The sequence below is a fragment of the Xyrauchen texanus genome, chromosome 45 (genome assembly GCF_025860055.1).
Source record: "Xyrauchen texanus isolate HMW12.3.18 chromosome 45, RBS_HiC_50CHRs, whole genome shotgun sequence".
Taxonomy (NCBI): Eukaryota; Metazoa; Chordata; class Actinopteri; order Cypriniformes; family Catostomidae; genus Xyrauchen; species Xyrauchen texanus.
Window position 1 is genome coordinate 12549028 of NC_068320.1, and position 23535 is coordinate 12572562.

At 43.1% G+C, this 23535-nt stretch overlaps 1 pseudogene; it reads left to right on the top strand.

The window, feature by feature from the left end:
• Nucleotides 1-6157: 6157 nt before the first annotated feature.
• On the top strand, nt 6158-23091 carry LOC127637487 (ataxin-10-like; annotated as a pseudogene).
• The last annotated feature ends 444 nt before the right edge of the window (nt 23092-23535 follow it).

Here is a 23535-nt window from a genome sequence, read left to right on the forward strand (position 1 = left end):
ATATCGTGCAAAAGTTCATTAATTTCAGTAATTCAACTTAAAAGGTGAAACTAATATATTATATAGACTCATTACAAGAAAAGTAAGATATTTCAAGCCTTTATTTGATATAATTTTGATGATTATGGCTTACAGCTTATGAAAACCCCAAATTCAGAATCTCAGAAAATTAGAATATTACATGAAATCAATAAAAAAAAGGATTTTAAATACAGAAATGTCGGCCCTCTGAAAAGTATAATCATGCATATGTACTCAGTACTTGGTTTGGGCCCCTTTTGCATTAATTACTGCCTCAATGCGGCGTGGTATGGATGCTATCAGCCTGTGGCACTGCTGAGGTGTTATGGAAGACCAAGATGCTTCAATAGTGGCCTTCAGCTCTTCTGCATTGTTTGGTCTCATGTCTCTCATCTTTCTCTTGGCAATGCCTCATAGATTCTCTATGGGGTTCAGGTCAGGCGAGTTTGCTGGCCAATCAAGCACAGTAATACCATGGTCATTGAACCAGGTTTTGGTACTTTTGGCAGTGTGGGCAGGTGCCAAGTCCTGCTGGAAAATGAAGTCAGCATCTCCATAAAGCTTGTCTGCTGAAGGAAGCATGAAGTGCTCTAAAATGTCCCGGTAGACGGCTGCGTTGACTCTGGACTTAATAAAGCACAGTGGACCAACACCAGCCGATGACATGGCTCCCCAAACCAACACAGACTGTGGAAACTTCACACTGGACTTCAAGCATCTTGGATTGTGTGCCTCTCCATTCTTCCTCCAGACTCTGGGACCTTGGTTTCCAAATGAGATGCAAAATTTGCTCTCATCAGAAAAGAGGACTTTGGACCACTGAGCAACAGACCAGTTCTTTTTTTCTTTAGCCCAGGTAAGACGTTTGACATTTGAAGCCCATGTCCAGGACCCGTCTGTGTGTGGTGGCTCTTGATGCAGTAACTCCAGCCTCAGTCCACTCCTTGTGAAGCTCCCCACACATTTGAATGGCCTTTTCCTGACAATCCTCTCCAGGCTACGGTCATCCCTGCTGCTTGTGCACCTTTTTCTTCCACACTTTTCCCTTCCACTTAACTTTCTATTAATGTGCTTTGATACAGCACTTTGAGAACATCCAACTTCTTTTGCAATTACCTTTTGAGGCTTTCCCTCCTTGTGGAGGGTGTCAATGATGGTTTTCTGCACAACTGTCAGGTCAGCAGTCTTCCCCATGATTGTGAATTCAACTGAACCAGACTGAGAGACCATTTAAAGGCTCAGGAACCTTTTGCAGGTGTTTAGCTGATTAGAGTGTGACACTTTGAGCCTACAATACTGAACCTTTTCACAATATTCTAATTTTCTGAGATTCTGAATTTGGGGTTTTCATAAGCTGTAAGCCATAATCATCAAAATTATATCAAATAAAGGCTTGAAATATCTTACTTTGCTTGTAATGAGTCTATATAATATATAGTTGAATTACTGAAATTAATGAACTTTTGCACGTTTTTCTAATTTTTCGAGTTTCACCTGTATATAGAAATACACAATAAGACAAAATACATATATGTGTATGTACAAATACAAATCTGTTATATACAGATGCAAATGAATGTAATGGCAGAAGAGTTGGGTATGTTGGATAAATATAAATAGACTAAACTGTGTATTGCACATTGTAAAGGGTTTAATTGAGGAGGCGAGAACCGGCTTGACAATATAAATAATAGTTAAATGAAGAACTGGACCAAAAGACACAAACAAACACAGGTGTCAGCAGCTGCCTGTAAATATCTCACACTGCCGTCTCCAGTCGGCCTTTATCCCTCTCGGGCTGACAAAAGGTCAATATTCACTTGCATTGTTTAAAGGAGGAGGCCTGAAATGAAATCCTAAAAATCTTAAATTCTGTTGTGATGAAGAAAAAACTCAGATACATCTTGGATGGCCTGAGAATTATCAGCAAATTTTCATTTTTAGGTGAACTTTTCCTTTAAAAGCTGCTGGAAAAATATGCAGGACATAATGCAGTTGTGATGGCAATGCTGTAAATGAGATGATTATTCAAAATGGCCCAGTGAATATCAGGAATGTATCATATGTAAACCCTGATATTGCAACGCATCTATTTTTCTTTGATAGCTGTGCACACGGCATATAGACATCGATTGATGGTCCTTATATTAAGATGTTTTCCCCACTACTTGGTGCAGGTTGCCAGCTTGAACGGGGCCATGATGATTAGCTTTCGGGTCAGAACCGGTGGCAACCTGTGATAGGCACAACATCAGGTCCAATATTACAGTCCTATCAGAAGGGGAAATGCAATTTCTCATCATCTGATTGTATTTAGTTGTGAAATTAAAATGACAGTAAGCTGTCTAATTTCAATTAATTGTCTCAATACTCCTCATTTTACAAAGACTTCGGGGAAGGGGAAACATTTGGGAGGTGAAAGGTACACAATTAGTGATATACACACATTCTGTATGGAAACGGCTTAAGGGAATATTTCTTTTGCGATAACCCAAAACTTGGGGGTTTTTTTAAGCATGACATCATCACGCACACCATTTTAATCTATAAAAGTTAATTTGAATGGAATCCGGCAAACCCAATACCAACATACTTTAAAGTCTTTCCATAAAGACATTTCCACCATTATTGCCCAGAATAAACAAAACAATTTGTTGAACACACATTGACCTTTGGTTACAACTTGTGCCAATAGTGACTCTGAGTATATCTAGATTTCCATTACACAATAAAAAAATTATTGATTGTGAAGGTTCATTGTTGCATTAACATTTGACACAACATAGCTGGGTTTATTTTTCACGCTGAAGAGCTGTGTACCATCATATAACACTTGCATGCCATGAAATGACAAAGATATGTCCTGTTTCACACAATAATGAGAACAGTATTTCCTATCCAACACTCTCAGTACTTCAAACCCATATAAAATCCTTGACGATTCCTCTTCTACACTAGAGCCAGACTTTGGCCATGTATACAAATATATATTATAATGTGTCTCCTGCAAGCCTGTCATTGTGCAAGCAATATTTCACTGTATCCATCTGCTCCGAAATGTTTTATGAGAACCATATTAGAGAAACACATCCCAACTTCTATAATATTAAGCTGCCGTGCAAAGGGATCATTGATTTAGCACATATTTATCCTCTCAATCTGCTCAAGGACACCAGATACATTTGGAGTGGTGAGGGTAATGTTTTCTGCTGGCCCAGTAAGCCATTAAGTACAGTAGATGCTCTCAGTTGGCCCCTGTCTCTCATGATCAATGACTCTGTTTTAGGGTTTGGTAGCAGCACTAGCCCATTTATGTATTAGCAGTGGGCCCACCCTTAGCCTAAGGATATATATCTCTCTGATACGAAACCACCTGTAATTATATTCTTCATGCACAACCCACTTCCTTTAGGGCATTTGCTAGGCCAGAAAAAACATGAGATGGACCACAGAATGGAAAGCCAGCGACCCAAAATACCCTGGAACTTCTGGAGATTCAAAGGGGAACTCTGGCTTTTTGTTGTTTCAGCTGGAACACTTGTCCCCACAACTTGTTTATGAAAAAAGGAACTATTGATGTCAAACTCCTTTGAACGTCTGATTCCGATGAATAGGTGTCAGATGGCCTGGCTTGAAATGGTTTGGATAATCTCATCTTGTACTAGGACATCAAGAAAGTTACATCATGTAATAATGCATCCTCACAAAACATTTGGTCTGTCCTCAACATCAGATCCAATCAGTGTAAACTTTGCAGAGTGTCTCAGAGGGGCTAAGATTAAATCAAAACTATTAGAGCTATTCCTCAGCACAGTGACTACTACTTTCAAGGCAAGCCAGTCCACTCGTTGACCATCTTTGGAATGAACCCAGGCAGCGATTTTTTATGGATACAAGCAGCATGAAAGTACAGCTCCTATTTACATGAATGGGGAAAGATTAAAATCTCCACAATGCTGGACAAGATTACAATCAAAGAACATATTTCAAATCAGCAGTAAAATCTGATAACAAAAATTGTGGTATTGTAAATTGTGCTTCTTTAGCTCAGATCATGCTAAAAAATGCTATTTTTCAGGCTGGTCGAACTCATGCACATTCTCGAGTTGACTAATTGGGCATGTCTGCACCTAAAAGGTGATTGGCTCTTTTACCTGTAAGACCATATTGGGCTTTCCAAATTTTAACCCTTAAACGCACACCTCTACATCCCCTGTACCTTATCCATTTTTGGAGTTGTCCCCACACCTCTTTAGCATTCCTCAATCTCTCTCTTATAAATAGTGTAAGACAAAAAAATAAACAAATAATAATAAAAAAGTCAAAATTGCAACAATTTCTTTTTAATGACTTAAGTACCGATGTGTAGTGAATAATAGTTCAATAGTTCATTAGAGACCCTATTTAGTAGTGTGTTTTTTTTCTTCTATAAATTATAATTGTTTTATGATTATTTCATTTCTATATAGGTTTACTATAACATGACATCTATTTCTTTGTTTATTACAAGATTAATTTGTACTATATTCATACAAATAAACACTATTTCATGTTGATTTTCTGTGCAACAGTGGTGAATTTTCAGTATCCCATACGTGCGTACACATGCATATTAAGCATGATGTTTGTTACTCAAGGTGGCGCTGATGTTTCATTGATTGCCTTGATTTACATTTGACATTGCAATTTGAAGAAGCAACATCGAAGTAAACTATAGCAAGTACAACACATGAACAGGGTGTACTACTGAAATTATGTAATTCATGCATTTATTTGGACTCAATAAGTGCCAGGGAAAATACTAATGTGTAAGTTATGTGTATGTGTATCTTATTTGTATCTTCTATGTTAAAGCACTTTTCCACTGCACATTACGGTTCGACTCGACTCGCCTCAACTCTACTCGCTTTACTATTCTGAGCTTGCATTTCCACTGCAGTATAGTGCCACCTAAATGTGGGTGGGATTATAGGATGATCGTCATATTTGCGCCACCTCTTCTGGCGTAACATCCTCTTAAACACGACACAAACTGAACAAACCAATAACACGACCGCTAGCTAGCTGTTACTAGCTCATTATGCTGCATAAAGCAGTTGTTGCATGGTGATTTTACACAAGTGTAACAGTTAAATTGGCCTGGTTGTTTTAGAAGCAAGCTTCCAGTAGCTGGTCAACTAAATAAAATGAAGCTTTCAAGCAGAGTATAGAGTTAACGTAACAAAACATACCATCCTCCATCGTGGCACCGTGAGTCCAGGGCACTCTCCCTCCCATTGCTTTAGATAGCGTCCATTTGGTCCAACCACTTCCACTTTTCCTTGATGGTTCTGTAGTCACTTAAGTTTTTTAACTTTTCCCTACTCTGTTGGTAGGTCCGGTGGTACCCGTGTGCCCGGCCAATAGCTGATACACTTCCTGAGAGACTTTTTCGTTTCGTTCATCGCTAACAAATGGACCGTCTGCACCTCGTTTATTGACCATGGTGTGGTTTTGCACAGCCATTTCTATTTTCACAATTCGAAATTCGCATGAACAAATTATAATGTTATCGCTGTTGCTAACTTTAAAGCTAGGGTTGATGTCGCGTGTCGGAAATCCAGTGACGCTGGTGGCGGTTCTCCCTGACCAATCAGTAATTTGCAGGATTTTGACCACAAATAACTACATTGACATATTACAAGCCAACACAACTTTTTTGTCTAATTTTTTTTTTTTTTTTTTAATTAAATGTCCTCATTGGACAATTGTAATTCCCAGTATGAGTTTAGGTGTCATCCGTCTTTATTATTGAAGGGTTGAATTGTACATTTAATTACTATTTGACCAGCACATCATGTCATTGTAAACAGACACTTTTCTGGTCCTAATATGTTCCTTTCAGTCAGTTTTTTAACTCTAAAAAGCAATATATATATAAAATAAATTTTCAAGCAAGTATTTATGGTTTTAAAGTAGCAACGAATATTGTGATTAAGATAAATTCAGTGAGAGCAATCATTTCTAATTTTAACAGATTTTTATATATTAGGATAAGCTTTATTATGAAATCCTTTGCTGCCGGTAGGCGGAAGTAAATCTCTGTGTTCAGAGTCACGTGTGTGTTGATAGCATCCTCCTGTGACAGCATGCAGAACATAAACACCGCGCATACTCACGGAGAAATTAATACACACGCATATCATAACTCTGTGACAAAAGCGTTACGAGATGAGCAGTTTAGGTATGACAAACTTTCAGCGCTCTAATATATCTATATATATATATATATATATATATATATATATATATATATATATATATATATATAGATAGACGTGTCCAAGTTTATTGAGTGCGTGTCATATAAATATAAACTAGTATTCTGACACAAATGATGCCTTTATGATAAAAAGACAGGGTTTTCGTCATGGTTTACACATTCTGTTAGATATGTCCGTTGTTTCAGAGCCAGTGTTAATGGGACTTTTATTGGAAACCTCTGCTGTGCTGTCAAGACTGTGGAGATTCATCACTTGAGTGATGGGGAAGATCCACTGGAGGAAAATGTGTCATTGTGCCTGACACTCACTGCTGAGTGTTTTTGAGTGCACAGGAATGGCTGTGTGCAGTGCACTCACAATCAGTGCTCTCTCAGGCTGTATGCAATATTGCCACATACTACATAACAACACGGGATTAATTTTAAGGGTGCTGTAAACTATTTAATCTTTTCAACTACATGCCCTCTGTCCAAAGTGATACCTCCTAAAGGCATGTCAGCAATCCAAACATGAAAAATGATTGACAGACAGAGAGTGTTCTGTTTGGCTACGTTTTATGATTGGCTTTTAAGAGGCAGCCCACTAACCTAACATTTTTATGCTGTTTACATAGCCTAAGGCTGTCAGAGACAGGCGTGATTTATCTGGACACTTATTTCAGTGATATTTCACATGTGGGTCAATGGCGTGACGCTCTTTAAAAACAAAAACAAAATTTGCCTACTTGAATGCACTTTTATGATGAACATTTCTTGGAGTTCAAAGTGGTATTGATTTTTTTTAAAGGAATTGTTCACACAAAAATTATCAATCATTTGATCACCCTCATGCCATCCCAGATGTGTATGACTTTCTTCAGAACACAAACAAAGATTTTTAGAAGAATATTTCAGCTCTGTAGGTCCATACAATGCAAGCAAATGATGGCCAGAACTTTGAAGGTCCAAAAAAAAAATTAAGGCAGCATAAAAGTAATCCATATGATGCCAGTGGTTTAATCCATGTCTTCAGAAGTGATATGATAGGTGTCTCCCTGCCCAGTAGAATGTGAATCACCAAAAACATAAGAAGAAGAATGTGAAAGTGAAAATGGAGATTTATTGTAAAAAAGGACTCATAATTATCTGTTTTTCACCCACACCTATCATATCGCTTCTGAAGATATAGAGTTAACCACTGGAGTTTTATTTACTTTTGTGTTTCCTTTATGTGATTTTGGAGCTTAAAAATTCTGGTTACCATTCACTTGCACTGAAATATACTTCTAAAAACCGAAGATTATATTTCTACTAACTTGACAGGTGTCGTGTGATTTAAACAAGATTTTGAAATGCGTCTAAATAAGACAAAATTATTTGTCAATATCCCATGTAATAGCGGACATTTCATATATTCCAAAAATGGACATTGTTTGCAGCACCTTTAATCAATGATTTGTGGTCTGTGGATTTAAAAAAATATATATATATATATATATATTTTTACAGAGATCTTGGCTCTATCAATGTACCTTTTGAGATATTGGGCTAACTCCTGAAGCTTTCATCAGGAAGCTCAAATTATATTTATGATGGTGAGTTTCAAGTGTCTCTGATGAAGGGCACAGCACCATTAGTAGTCTGTGTGTGTGTGAGAGAGAGAGAGAGAGAGAGAGTGAAAGGCAGATAAATCAGTGTGCTATGATCTCTTTGGCAGCACTTCAACATGGTATTCAGTTTCTTGGTAACATTGCTGTTGGCAACCAGCTCTGCAAAGATGACATCTGGGAACTTGGTTTTCCGCACATCTTTTGGTGAGTGAATTTATGGTCACTTGTGCATTTTTCATTATGTCACTCAAAACTCTGTGCACTCCTTTCTCATTGATATGACAAAAGCCACTGATCTGCATAGCCCTGCAGAGGTGGGTACAGTTGTGTAATCAGTTTTTCTCTCTGTCAAGGGACCTTTTGGAGCACCCAGATTTGAAAGCTGTTTCATACACGTGTATGGTACTCCACACTTGTCCACCAGTTAGCTAATGATGGACAAAAACTCAAAGTGTCCCTGAAGATCATGGACTTGTGCAGGATCTTTCCTGATGTGGACTGGACATAAGAGATCTGTCTTGGATCTAAATGTGTGATTAGACATAAAATGTGTTAAATCCTATAAAGTCTTGCTTTGAATCTGTAGTTTCGTCTTATTATATTACCCCACTTACAGGGTTTTGATTGCCACACAACATTTTCTCAAGTCATCAGAGCTTATTAAGAAGATGTACACCGAGATGACCAATAGAGAAAGGTAAAAGCAATTCCTTGATGTCTTATAGATCTGTTATCACTAGAAGATTAGGTGTACTAGGGCATGTTGTTTTAATACAAGCCGGTGCATATCAGTTAACCCTACTTTGTTGTGCACTGTTGGAAGTGTTAAATGCATCACAATACTGAGTTGTAACTACTTGGATGATTTAAGCCAGTGGGAATTTAATGGAATAGTTCATCCAAAAATCATCGTTCTCTCATCATTTACTCACCTTTATGCTGTCTCAAGCTCATATTACTTTCTTTCTTCTGCAGAACACAAATTAAGATATTTTAAAGGACATATGATGCGTTTATATTCACACAATGCAAGTCAATGGGGTCCAAAACGTTCAAGCTAGCACAAAGGCAACATAAAGATAATCCATAAAACTCCAGTGGTTTAATCCATGTCTTCTGAAGCAATGCGATTGTTACATATACCTTGTCTTGTTTCTCTGTTGCCCTTTGTCTGCCATTTTTGTCACCTTTGCATTCCTTAGTTTTCACTTTTGTCCCTTGTGTAGCTCCTTAGTCTCTTTGTTAGCTTTCTTGTTCACTTGTCATTGTTTAAGAACTACACTTCCCAGCATCCACCTGCCATCATCACTGCCATTTTGTTCATTGTTCTCACCTGTGTCTTATTCAGTCATCACTCACTGTGTATTTAAGCCCTGCTTTTTGTTCACTCCTTGTTGTTCGTTGTTTGTTGTTAGCCTGGTTTGTGTTCCCTGCCCGAGTTCTCTGTCTTGTTCCTTCGTGTTTAGTTTTCAGTTTTCAGTTCTATTTTCCCCATTGAGGGTTGTTCCTTTGTGTTTTTCTTGCTCGTCTGCCTTGCTGCTCAAGAGTTACAGAACGAACGACCCACACATGGATCTAGCAGCTTATTTGGCAAATTACCGGCTCCTTAGACTCCAGCAGGGGGACCGCCCTTTGGAGGACCACGTCCACGAGTTTCTGAAGCTGGCAAACATCTCTGACTTCCCCGACTACGCTCTGGTGGCATTCTTCCGGGGTAACTTGAACAAGTCCCTGAGGGAACTGTTGCCGCCGGCGAAGCGTGGCTGGACACTCTTCAGTTTCGTGGAGGAGACCCTGCGAGTCAGCGGATCGCCACTGACGGTGGAAGTTCTGGAGGATGATGCTACCGCTCCTCCCACAAGGATACTTCCCCTCTCCGCCACGATTCGTCTCTCCACGCCCGTCCTGACCTACACGCTGCCAACTTCGTTCGCTTCAGAGCCGGCGCGCTCAACTTCGTCCGCCCGGAGGAGGAGGAGAAGACAGGCTTCTGCCTCCCGGTCCACGCCTGCCCCGGTCTTCGAGCCAGGGCCCACGCCTGCCACGGTCAGCGAGCCAGGGCCCACGCCTGCCACGGTCAGCAAGCCAGGGCCCACGCCTGCCACGGTCAGCGAGCCAGAGCCCACGCCTGTCACGGTCAGCGAGCCAGCGCCTGTAGCCTCTACCGTCCCAGAGCCAGCGCCTGTAGCCTCTACCGTCCCAGAGCCAGCGCCTGTAGCCTCTACCGTCCCAGAGCCAGCACCAGTAGCCATGACCGTCCAAGAGCCAGCACCCATCGAGCCTCCCAGGGCTCCTCCTTCCGAGCTTTCCAGAGCTCCGCCTTCCGAGCTTCCTAGAGCTCCGCCTTCCGAGCCTCCCGAGCTTTCCAGAGCTCCGCCTTCCGAGCTTTCCAGAGCTCCGCCTTCCGAGCTTTCCAGAGCTCTGCCTTCCGAGCTTCCTAGAGCTCTGCCTTCCGAGCCTCCCGAGCTTACCAGAGCTCCGCCTTCCGAGCTTTCCAGAGCTCCGCCTTCCGAGCTTTCCAGAGCTCCGCCTTCCGAGCTTCCTAGAGCTCCGCCTTCTGAGCCTCCCGAGCTTTCCAGAGCTCCGCCTTCCGAGCTTTCCAGAGCTCCGCCTTCCGAGCCTCCCGAGCTTCCTAGAGCTCCGCCTTCCGAGCCTCCCGAGCTTTCCAGAGCTCCGCCTTCCGAGCCTCCCGAGCTTCCTAGAGCTCCGCCTTCTGAGCCTCCCGAGCTTTCCAGAGCTCCGCCTTCCGAGCTTCCTAGAGCTCCGCCTTCTGAGCCTTCCGAGCTTTCCAGAGCTCCGCCTCCCGAGCTTTCCAGAGCTCCGCCTTTCAAGCTTTCCAGAGCTTCACCTCTCGAGCCTCCCAGGGCTCCGCCTCTCAAGCCTCTCGAGCCTCCCAGGGCTCCACCTCTCAAGCCTCTCGAGCCTTCCAGGGCTCCGCCCCTCCAGCCTTTCGAGCCTACCAGGGATCCGCCTCTAAGGCATCTCGAGCCTCCCAGGGCTCCGCCTCTCAAGCCTCTCGAGCCTTCCAGGGCTCCGCCCCTCCAGCCTTTCGAGCCTACCAGGGATCCGCCTCTAAGGCATCTCGAGCCTTCCAGGGCTCTGCCTCTCAAGCCTCTCAAGCCTTTCAGGGCTCCGCCTCTCAAGCCTCTCGAGCCTTCCAGGGCTCCGCCTCTCGGGCTTCCCGAGCCTCCCAGGGCTCTGCCTCTCAAGCTTTTCGAGCCTTTCAGAACTCCGCCTCTCGAGCCTCCCAGGACTCCACCCCTCAAGCCTCTCGAGCCTTCCAGGGCTCCGCCTCCCAAGCCTCTCGAGCCTTCCAGGGCTCTGCCTCTCAAGCCTCTCAAGCCTTTCAGGGCTCCGCCTCTCAAGCCTCTCGAGCCTTCCAGGGCTCCGCCTCTCGAGCTTCCCGAGCCTCCCAGGGCTCTGCCTCTCAAGCTTCTCGAGCCTTTCAGAACTCCGCCTCTCGAGCCTCCCAGGACTCCGCCCCTCAAGTCACTCGAGTCTTCTAGGGCTCCACCCCTCAAGCCTCTCGAGCCTTCCAGGGCTCCGCCTCCCAAGCCTCTCGAGCCTTCCAGGGCTCCGCCTCCAGAGTCTCTCGAGTCTTCCACGGCCCTTCTCCCCGAGCCTCTTACGGCTCCACCTCCAGAGCCTCCTACGGCTCCGCCTCCCGAGCCTTCTACGGCTCTGCTCCCAGAGACTCCCGAGCCTTCTAGGGCTCCGCCTCTAGAGCGTCCTACGGCCCTGCCTCCTGAGCCTCCCTCAGCTCCGCCTCCAGGACCTCCCGAGCCTCCTACGGCTCCGCCTCCAGAGCCTCTTACGGCTCCGCCCCCAAAGCCTCCAGAGCCTCCTACGGCTCAGGCCCCAGAGACTCCAGAGCATTCCTCAGCTCCGTCCTCAGAGCCTCCCAGGGCTCCTGACCCGGTCCCTGTCCTGTGGCCTCTTCCCAGGCCTCCTGACCCAGTCCCTGTCCTGTGGCCTCCCCCCAGGACTCCTGACCCAGTCCCTGTCCTGTGGCCTCCTCCCAGGCCTTCTGACCCTGTTCCCGTCCTGTGGCCTCCTCCCAGGCCTCCTGACCCAGTCCCTGTCCTGTGGCCTCCTCCCAGGCCTCCTGACCCAGTCCCAGTCCTGTGGCCTCCTCCCAGGCCTCCTGACCCAGTCCCTGCCCTGTGGCCTCCTCCCAGGCCTCCTGACCCTGTTCCCCTCCTGTGGCCTCCCCCCAGACCTCCTGACCCGGTCCCTGTCCTGTGGCCTCTTCCCAGGTCCCCCAAACCTGTCCTTGCCCGGTGGCCAGCTCCCAGACCACCTGAACCTGTCCTTGCCCTTTGTGCCCCCTTGAACTTCCTGCCTACCCTCTGTGCCCCCTTGGACTTCCTGCCTGCCCACTGTGCCCCCTTGGACTTCCTGCCTGCCCACTGTGCCCCCTTGGACTTCCTGCCTGCCCACTGTGCCCCCTTGGACTTCCTGCCTGCCTTCTGTGCCCCCTTGGACTTCCTGTCTGCCCTCCGTTGCCCCCTGGACTGCCTATCTGCCCTTCGTTGCCCCCCTTGGTCTGTCTGCCCACCACAAGCTTCCCCCCCAGTCAATGGACATTTTTTGTTTTGTTTTATGTTTCTGTATCATCTGGTATCCGATCCTTGAGGGGGGCTATGTTACATATACCATGTCTTGTTTCTCTGTTGCCCTTTGTCTGCCATTTTTGTCACCTTTGCATTCCTTAGTTTTCACTTTTGTCCCTTGTGTAGCTCCTTAGTCTCTTTGTTAGCTTTCTTGTTCACTTGTCATTGTTTAAGAACTACACTTCCCAGCATCCACCTGCCATCATCACTGCCATTTTGTTCATTGTTCTCACCTGTGTCTTATTCAGTCATCACTCACTGTGTATTTAAGCCCTGCTTTTTGTTCACTCCTTGTCGTTCGTTGTTTGTTGTTAGCCTGGTTTGTGTTCCCTGCCCGAGTTCTCTGTCTTGTTCCTTCGTGTTTAGTTTTCAGTTTTCAGTTCTATTTTCCCCATTGAGGGTTGTTCCTTTGTGTTTTTCTTGCTTGTTTATTTAATAAAGTGAAACTGCATTTAGATCCGCATCTCCTCGTCTGCCTTGCTGCTCAAGCATTACAGCGATTGGTTTTGGGTGAGATACAGACCAAAATGTAACTCCTTTTGCACTATAAATCATGTTTCAAATATAAATGGACATTTGCAGTCTCCTAGGCTCGTCCACATTTGTGCAGGATGCTAAGAGCTATGTTTGTCACCCAAAACTGATCATATCGCTTAAGAACAAATGTATTTAAACCACTGGACTCTTATGGATTGATTTTATTCTGCCTTTATGTGCATTTTGGAGCTTGAAAATTTTGGACCCATTGACTTGCATTGTATAGAAAAAGCACATATATCTATCAAAATATCTTTGTTTGTGTTCCGCAGAAGAAAGTAAGTCATGGGCTCATAAGAACAAATGTGTTTAATAGAGATTGTTATTTTGTGTTTTTATAACAGACTCATACTACTGGAGTTGATATTAGCACAGCTTGGTGTAGGTGAGGAGAAGGACTCTTTAATACCTCTGAGTGCAACTTAATTCCTGGCCTCTGGCTTCAACGATCACTGCTGTGCCATTCCCAGTCTGAGCACTCAATCCTCAGCCAACGACCAGGTCAACTTTATTTGCAATTCCTATTTTACACTTCTTCATTTTAGTGTGCATTTTTATGCACATATTTGTTTTGTGTGAACAACCATGGTTGTTATCAGGCTTTTGGGCATCCTTTGTGAGATGACCTCTGACCGCAAGAAGTTTATGGCCCAAAAGATCACTCTGACCTTTTGAGCACAACAGTCGGTAAAATGTCGTATAGTGGCGTTATGCTTTTGCTTATGTTGGCGATAAAAATCTTAATGTATTCTTAATGTGAATACACAAAAGCCATGGGAAATTATTAAGCCTTTGCCATGAATTTGAGATCCAAAATATTTGTTTTGGTACAACTGCTTGCTCAATCTGTAAAAAGTCTTAAAATTATGAGGCTAAACTCTCTATCCCCCATACTGTGTTTTGCAGATGATTAATTAAACCAGAAAATCTACCAAAGGCCCCTATAGGCTTTCTCCCACCTTTCCCATTTAAAACACAAAGCAGCCTTTTCAATGGGGCGATGTATGAAACCGACACCCCCAACAGGTCACAGCTCAGTGCAGAGAGACACCATTCACATTTCTAAAAGACTCTGCAGACATCTCCTACTCTGATGTCACACCATAAACATGTATGCACTATGCAATGCCAGCATGCATCTCTCTCTCTCTCTCTCTCTCATGTGTAAATTCTCCATATATCTCTCTCATCCCCCAGATCTCTTGAAAGAGGTCCATTAACTGGGCAAAACCAGTAAAAATGTGTTTACTTCAGTGCACGATTTCTCCTTGACAAGACCAGGGGGCGCCGACACCCTCAGTTTCAAAGCTCTTCTCATCCGACTCATTGGAAACCTGTGTCATGGACACATTGTCAACCAGGACAAAGGTATTACAAACAAAGCTCACTGGATGGATTGTAAGGATGTGTCACAATGGTTGGGTTGTCATCCAACAACTGACTAGTTGATTAGTGAGGTCAACTGATTTATTTAGATTTTGTGTTTATACAGTATATAGGGGAGACAGTGGGTAGTTGTTACAGGGAAGCTGTCTCAAGAGCTATATCTTTGTAACAATATTTGGAGTCAAAAGTCCAACTGAACAAATGTGTATTCTGTTTAGCAGAGGTTTTGTATGTTGGTTTGAAATAGAGGCTGACTGATAGTGGATTTTGCTGATACAGATAGCTAAGGGGGTGTAAAATGTCAATAACGGATTAATCAGCCAATATTTTTTTTAAATACATTTATAGAATGATAAAGAAATTCTGCGTTTTCAGTTTTTTTTTTACTGTTAGGGATTTCCTGACTATTAGGGATGTCCTGATACCATTTTTGTTTTTTAGAATGAGTACGAGTACCGATACTTAATTTTTGGTACTCTGTGATAGAGAGCCTGATACCTACTTGTAAGTATTTACTCTGTTTGTGCCTCGCACTACATCGTGAATTTGCGCTTTGTTCACTGTCATCTGTTACAAACAGAGCACACAACGCTCGTGATGATGTTTACCCTGTTTGAGCCAAGGAGAAGCATTAAAATATTGCACAGTATTGTCTCCACACATTGCAAGTGGTCACATTAGAAGCATGCCGCACATGCAGACTATATATTTATCTAATTAAATTGCAGCTTTAGCAGTTTTTATTTCAATGGGACATAATGTGATCTTAATTTGTGGTCTGAATGTTTATGAAATTACATTCGTATGTCAGATGGTATCGATGCACGAGTACATGAGGGTGGTATCGGACCTGATATAATAATATAATAACCCAATAATAACTAGAAAAATTCAGATTTTGTGCGTGACTTTTATTTATAAACATGCCTGAAATACACACTTTTTTTTTATTACAGAGAGTTAGCTTGTTTGCAGTGCTTTAAATGTAAATATATAGTTAATTGTTTTAAAGCTCATATATTCACCAGATAAGGTTTATTTATGAGCAATAAAAAACACTTTGTTCAAAACCTTGTATATCAATTATAGGGTAATAATAAATATTAAATTCTACCCTCAAAAGTAAAAAACTACATTTTGTAATATTATTATATATATATATATGCATTAAGAAATTATTCAGACCCCTTCATTTTTTCACATTTTGTTATGTTGCAGCCTTGTACTAAAATACTTTAAATAATTTTTTCTTTTTTTCACATCAATACACTCCATACCCCATAATGACAGATCAAAAATCTAAATGTTGATAACTTTGTAAATGTATTAAAAACACTGAAATATCACATTCAGTATTCAGACCCTTTGCTATGACACTTGAAATTTAGCTCAGGTGCTCTGGATCATCTTTGAGATGTTTCTACAGTGTGAATGGAGTCCACCTGTGGCAAATTCAATTGTTTGGACATGATTTAGAAAGGCACAACCTTAAACTAGATCTCACTGCAGCAAATGCATATCAGAGCAAAAACCAAGCCATGAGGTCAAAGGAACTGACTGCAGAGCTCAGAGACAGGATTGAATTGGCTGTATTGAAGGTTCCCTAGAGCACAGTGACCTCCATAATTCTTAAATGGAAGAAGATTGGAACAACCAGGACACTTCTTAGAGCTGGCTGCCCGGCCAAACCGAGCAATTGGGGGTGAAGGCCCTTTGTAAGAGAGGAAGAACCCAATGGTCACTCTGTTTGAGCTCCAGAGATCATGTGTGGAAATGGGAGAAACTTGCAGAAGGACAACCATCACTGCAACACTCCACTGATCTGGGCATTATGGCAGAGTGGCCAGACAGAAGTCTCTCCTCAGTGCCAGACACATAAAAAAGTGTCTAAAGGATTCTCAGACTGTGAGAAACAAGATTCTCTTGTCTGATTAAATGAAGATTGAACTGTTTGGCCTCAATTCCAAGTGTCATTTCTGGAGGAAACCAGGCAGTGCTCATCACCTGCACAATACCATCCCAACTGTGGAGCATGGTGGTTGTAGCATCATGCTGTGGGGTGTTTTTCATTGGCAGGGACTGGGGGACTGATCAGACTGATCAGGGGACTGAAGGAAAGCTGAACGCAGCCCGGAATTTAACCCAATCAAACATCTCTGGAGAGACCTGAAAATGGCTGTCCATTGACGGTCCACATCCAACCTGACAGAGCTTGAGATCTGCAGAGAAGAATGGTAGAAAATCCCCAAATCCAGGTGTGCACAACGTGTCGCATTATACTCAAAAATACTTGAAGCTCTAATCCCGGGGTCGGGAACCATTTTTCACTAAGGAGCCAATTTTAGAGTTTTTGGTTGATGCATTTTTTTTCTTCGAAAGAAACATACCACAAACAAATAATTTACCATTTTCACAAACAAGGTTTTTCAATAAAATGTTTATATTGCCCATAGACTACTCAAAACCAAACAAATATGCAGAAATGAATAGGTTACATGTTGCAATATGGAATTGAGTACACGTATTTGTGTGGGTCTCCACTTAATTTTACAATTGTTCATGAAAAATTGTACTTCCCTTTTGGGCTGGGCAATATGTAAAAAAACATTTGAATGATAATCGCATTTAAAATATGGTGATATCCGATTATGTGGTCAACCCCCATGGTCGGTGAATATTTTTGCCTTATTGAACTTAAACTTAAACAAAAGATATTTCTTAATTCAAATAGCACTTTTAACGAAATGAAAAAAGCAATTAAATTAACAAAGTGATTACAATTTTTTATATACAGTCAGGTCCATAAATATTGGGACATCGACACAATTCTAATCTTTTTGGCTCTAGACACCACCACAATGGATTTTAAATGAAACGAACAAGATGTGCTTTAACTGCAGACTTTCAGCTTTAATTTTAGGGTATTTACATCCAAATCAGGTGAACGGTGTAGGAATTACAACGGTTTGTATATGTGCCTCCCTCTTTTTAAGTAAATACCCTCAAATTAAAGCTGAAAGTCTGCTGTTAAAGCACATCTTGTTCGTTTAATTTCAAATCCATTTTGGTGGTGTATAGAGCCAAAAAGATTACAATTGTGTCGGTGTCCCAATATGGACCTGACTGTATAACCACCTTCCCACATCTACATTTACCGTCTCCAACAGCTCCATTTGCCATCACGCAAGTATCAGTATGCGGCAACAGGTGAATTAAAAATTACTAAATAAAATTACTGGAGAATTACTAATAGCCTACAAATTAAGAACTAAAGACAATTATAAATATGAAGATAATTATAATAATCATCATAATAAATAAGCCTAATAAATGTCCTTGTGTTCCCAAAAAATGCTGCCAAATGTGTATTATTATCGAAAGTGTATGTTTTTGCGTTTTGGTAACAGTTTATGCTGCCTAAAGAAAAGAAAATAGAATGTTCAAGGTGAACGTGTCTTGTATTACTTCATGATTTAATAACTTTTGTCTGTTTCTTTAATGCTGTCACGAACCCCGCTCCCTCGCTCCGCCCCCTTGAGCTTCCACGCTCGTTCCGCCCCCTCGAGCTCGCACGCTCGTTTTGCTCCCTCGAGCTCTCATGCTCGTTAGCAGGTCTCCCTCCTCGGGCTCACAAGCCCGCTCTCAGTTGCCACATTAGTTTCACCTGTACTCGTCTGATCACCCATCATTGTTTACACCTGCACTCGCCCCTATCGTCTCACTCCTGTTGATTATTGTGTTTAGTTTCCCGTGTCTTTGCCCCCCGCTAGTCCCGTCTAGTTCCGAACTCCCATGTGAATAGTTACCCCTTAGCTTGCCAGCTCGTGTGTTCCCCTAGTTCCCCTGTCTTTGATCCCGCTAGTCCCGTCTAGTTCTGCGCCCTAGTTGTTAACTGTTTTCCCGGCTTCGACCTCCCGCTCTCGTTGACCACTCTCTCCCGGATTTGCCCCTTTGTTCCATTCTGATTCCCTGGCTTCGACCTCCCGCTCTCGTTGACCACTCTCATTGGATTTGCCCTTGTTTGTACTTTTGCCTGCGGCTCTGCTCCCGGAGACTCCGGAGCTTTCTGGAGCTCCGCCCCTCGAGCCTCCTACGGCTCTACCCCCCGAGACTACAGAGCCTACCAGGCCGTCGCCTCGGAAACCCCCCACGGTGCCGCCTCCCTTGGCTCCGCCTCTGGAGCCTTCCGGGCCTTCGCCCCTAAAGCCTCCTTCGTCTCCGCCTCCAGAGCCTTCCAGAACCCCGCCTCCGGGGCCGCCTACGGTGCCGCCTCTGACAGCTCCGCCTTTCACGGCTCAGCCCGGACTTCCTGACCCTCTCCCTGTCCTGTGGCCTCTTCCCTGGCCTCCGGACCCTATTCCTGTCCGGTGGTCACCTTCCAGACCCCTGGACCCAGTCCCTGTCCTCCAGTCGCCTTCCAGACCCCCTGACCCAGCCTCTGCCCTATGGCTGCCCCCTAGATCTCCCGACCACCCGCCTGTCCGCTATGTTCCCCCTGACCTTGCCTTGAAACTGCCCATTGAAGACCCCATGGACTGTCTCATTTCCCTCTGTGCCCCTTGGACTGACCTCAATTTTGTTGATGTGTTTTGTGGGTTTTCTGTTCAGGGGTTTTTTGTTTGTTGGGATCGTCCAGCACCACTTCCCAGAGGTCGCGCTCCTCGCGACCGAACGCGGCCGTCAGGAGCCGTCCGTTATAGAGGGGGGAGTACTGTCACGAACCCCGCTCCCTCGTTCCGCCCCCTGGAGCTCGCTCCCTCGTTCCGCCCCCTGGAGCTCGCACGCTCGTTCCGCCCCCTGAGCTCGCACGCTCGTTCCGCCCCCTCGAGCTCGCACGCTCGTTCCGCCCCCTCGAGCTCGCATGCTCGTTTTGCTCCGCGAGCTGCCACGCTCGTTCTGCTCCCTCGAGCTCGCACGCTCGCTTTGCTCCCTCGAGCTCTCATGCTCGTTAGCAGGTCTCCCTCCTCGGGCTCGCAAGCCTGCTATCAGTCACCACATTAGTTTCACCTGTACTCGTCTGATCACCCATCATTGTTTACACCTGCACTCGCCCCTATATATATCACAACCCTTTCGTCTCACTCCTGTTGGTTATTGTGTTTAGTTTCCCGTGTCTTTGCCCCCCACTAGTCCCGTCTAGTTCCGAACTCCCCAGTGAATAGTTACCCCTTAGCTTGCCAGCTCGAGTGTTCCCCTAGTTCCCCTGTCTTTGATCCCGCTAGTCCCGTCTAGTTCTGCGCCCTAGTTTTTAACTGTTTTCCCGGCTTCGACCTCCCGCTCTCGTTGACCACTCTCTCCCGGATTTGCCCCTTTGTTCCATTCTGATTCCCCGGCTTCGACCTCCCGCTCTCGTTGACCACTCTCATTGGATTTGCCCTTGTTTGTACTTTTGCCTGCTTTGCTGTAAATAAAAGCAGTTTCCCACCGACATTGTGACTGTCTCGTCTTGTGTGTGTGTGCGGGTTACAAATGCAAAGAGACCTGTATGTATTATTGAACCAGCAGAGTTGCGTTCACAATGTGTAAGAGCGAACTGCTCTGTGGAAATAAAGCAAACTAAACTCACAGCACCTCAGGAGATGATCTGAGATCATGTGCAGCATTCTCATAGACTACATTTCATCAAACATGCATCTTTGTGTCTAATTTCTTGTAATATTTCACTTCGAGAAGTCTTACAGTTCAACTTCCACAGTGGCTGGTACATCAGCAAAATACTCTGCATGAATAAAACGCATTTGGTGGGTGTTCATTTCAAACCTTGTTCACCAGTAGTAGGCTGTACAATTGCACCCACACTTTCTGTTGGAAAATTCTCTCTAGAAAGTTTTAAACGATCATGTGTTGGTGAATGGTGAGATACCCGGTGAGCCACTTGCTTTTTAACAAAGAGCCTCTTGTTGCTCGCGAGCCATAGGTCCCAACCCCTGCTCTAATCGCTGCCAAAGGTGCTTCAACTAAGTACTGATTTCAATGTGATATTTCAGTTTGTGCATTTTAATAAATTTGCAGGTATCAAAAATCTGGTTTTTGCTTTGTCGTTATGGTGTATGGAATGTAGATTGATGTGAATTTTTTTATACCAAGGCATTTTGGTATAAGGCTGTGAAAAAATTATGGGGTCTGAACACTTTCTAAATGCACTGTATATATACTGTATGTATACTTTGTAAAACAGTCTTGTAAATGTTGGTGCTGAGTTGGTGGTCTTTAAATTCATCCCTGTTGCATTGCCGTTTTGCTCTGTTTTAGCACATTCTGCCACGAATATTGTATTTTTAACCTTGTGCGACCCAGAGTATACATGCGTGGACATTGTATTTTGGCTTTGCTATATGCAATGCATAATTTAAATTCATTTAAACCGACTGATCTTAGTTCAGAAGAGTCTTGGCTGACAAAACAACATGGCGCTGTGACAAAACAACATGGCGCGATCACAGCTGAGTTTGTCTTTGGGTGAAACACTAACAAAACTAGATCTGGTAGGAAACCTAATTAAGTTTTTACATTGAAACCCGTTTAAGTCAAAAGATTAGACTCTCTAGTTTCATCCAAAATGCCATTTTTTTTAATTTGAGCGATTTTGCACAAAATGTCACACTACTAAACACATCGTACATTATTGTGTACTTTAGCACATTTTTACATTTACATTTTTAAGTGCCAAGTTAAAATGAGTCCAGATTGCTACATTCTGGTCCATTTTTGCACTCCATCTAGCTGTTTTTGAATGCAAGAATGGTAAGAAATGTATTCGATCACTGTCAGGTGAACTCGAAACCAGCTTAATTATACAGGCCTTCTTTAAGATCTATTAATTGACCAGTCTATTCAAAATACATCGCTAATGGATAACTTGTTTGCATGATATTAAAAAAAAACAATAGCAAGACTGCACTTTGCTGTAGAAAACAAACCAATGAAATAGTTGATTGATTGGTTGGAGAGACTAAAATAGTCAGTGTGGTTGCCAAAGGAAGGAAGTATTTTGCAAATTTCTTGGAAATCATCTTTTAAACGTCCCCTCCTGTGATTTCAGTGACTTGTTGGAATGTGAAGGAATTTTTGGCAATGAATGATGAAACCAGACACCTTAGAGTTTGCAGCCAACTCAAATCTTCTGATCAACGGATGGCACAACCCAGCAGTGGTAAACACTTTAACAATGCTGCGGTTGAGAGCCCTGATTGCTCTCTGTCATCCCAGGCCTGGGCTTTTTTGTTTGTAGAAGCTACCTCCTTGAAAACTAATCAGGGAATTAACGCTGATAGATAAAGTCTCGAAAACCAATCAGAATTTCATGCTTGTATCATCTATTTTCTTGCCCAAATCTTTTTCCACTTTGTTCTCACTTTCCTTTTTTCTTTTAATGAATTGCCTTGTAAGCAACCACCTTCAATGGAGGGATTTTCAGCCTTTCAGGTTTGTCCCCTTCAATCAGCGGAGAGCCTGGTACCAGCCTTCTTAAATATGGTCAAGGCACACAACTGTGAGGTCAAAGGTAAAAAAAAAAATAGCCAGTCTCCCCCAGCCTATGCCTTCACTTTTTGACCATTCTGGTCAAAAAGAATGGCCATTTCTCATTTGTCTGGCCCAATGTGGATGGTTACTGAAGTTTCCATTAGTTTTATAGCTAGTCAAACTACATGCTAGCCATTAGCATGTCTCTCCTCTTTCCTAGTCAGTGCTTTAAATTATCTAAGGTGGTTAATGGCAAACCACAATACATATTGGGTTACAACACGTGCATGGGGAAACGTATAGTTAGAACCTGTAAGTGACAAAAAGACAGCCCAAACCTACAGTATGTGACTGCTCCAAACCAAAACTCAGCTGAATGCTCCATGGAAAGTAATTGTTTTTTGACCAGCCAAGCTCATGATGTTTCTCAAACATGTGAATGGTTCTCACTGTTTTGTTTTTTTTTGGTCATATATCTCTTGTAGGTAAGAGAATTGAACGGAATTGCTCTAATTCTGGACAACGGCAGTATCGTCAGCAATAACCCTTGTATCCTTGGTCATGACTCCCTGGGCTGCTCTTTCAAGCTGTGCTTTTGTGGTTTGTGTAATGACCGTTTCCTGGCATGGTATCGGCCTCCACAAAAAATGCCTGAAGTGTGAATAGCATTGTAATAGACCTTTAGCTTGCATTACTAATAGAGGGCTTACCACACTATTTGATGTTTGAATGATTGGTGGCTTGTTCAGAGTTGAAAAAGGAGTTTAAATATTATTAGAGCAAAGCCAACGTTTTGCCCAAAGGTTTCATGTCCCTCAATCTAGCAAGGCCTGTAGAAAGGAGGAACTGGTGGGCTGACTTTAGATCATTTTCTAGCCCTCACTCATCAGTCTTCTTGTGTAAAATATCTAGTCATAATAGTTTATGAAGCTAAATGTAGGTATTGCTTCTAGAAGTAATTTTGTGGTGTTGAAAGAAGTTTTTTAAAGATGTAAAGCACTTTCTGGAAAACTTGAAATCCTCTGTGGAAAATCACCACTTCATTGAAATGGCGTGACATTTTGCATGTTTATGGTGTTGACCTGTATCCTGCCATCTCTGCTCTATGTAATGGATGATTGGTCATTGTAACACAACAATTTGTTATATTACAGCTGTGTTTCCAAAATTCCTTGAATGATGCTGGCACTGTTGTTACCCTAAAAAATAAATAAATAAATAAAACACTCCCATTCTCTCGAAGCACTGCCGGACTGTTTTTAGAGAAATCAGGGCACAGTGCCAGTTGCTCTTTTACCAGGGGATGAACCACTAAGCTGAGCTTGTGTCCTTTCGGATGCTGCTTCCTGACCGCTTCAGGAAGTTGTCATCCTTGCTTATTGTTTAGTGTGTTAAAGAGTTGCTGGCCCTGATAATGCTAGCTTCTCTGGTGGAATGGGAAATGTTGTTCATAATTTTAGCATCAAAGTCATATTGACCCAAGCTTATGTTTTGGAGAAATCAGAACTTTTATAGAGTGCAACTGTGCCTGTCCACTTTTTCAGCCGTCTTGGTTCTTGAAGTATTTTCCCATAAAAAAATGTCCATAGAGATTTTATAAAATCCTTCATAAGAGTTCTAAGCCATGAACCAAACCAACCAAATTAAGTAGTAAAATAAAAAA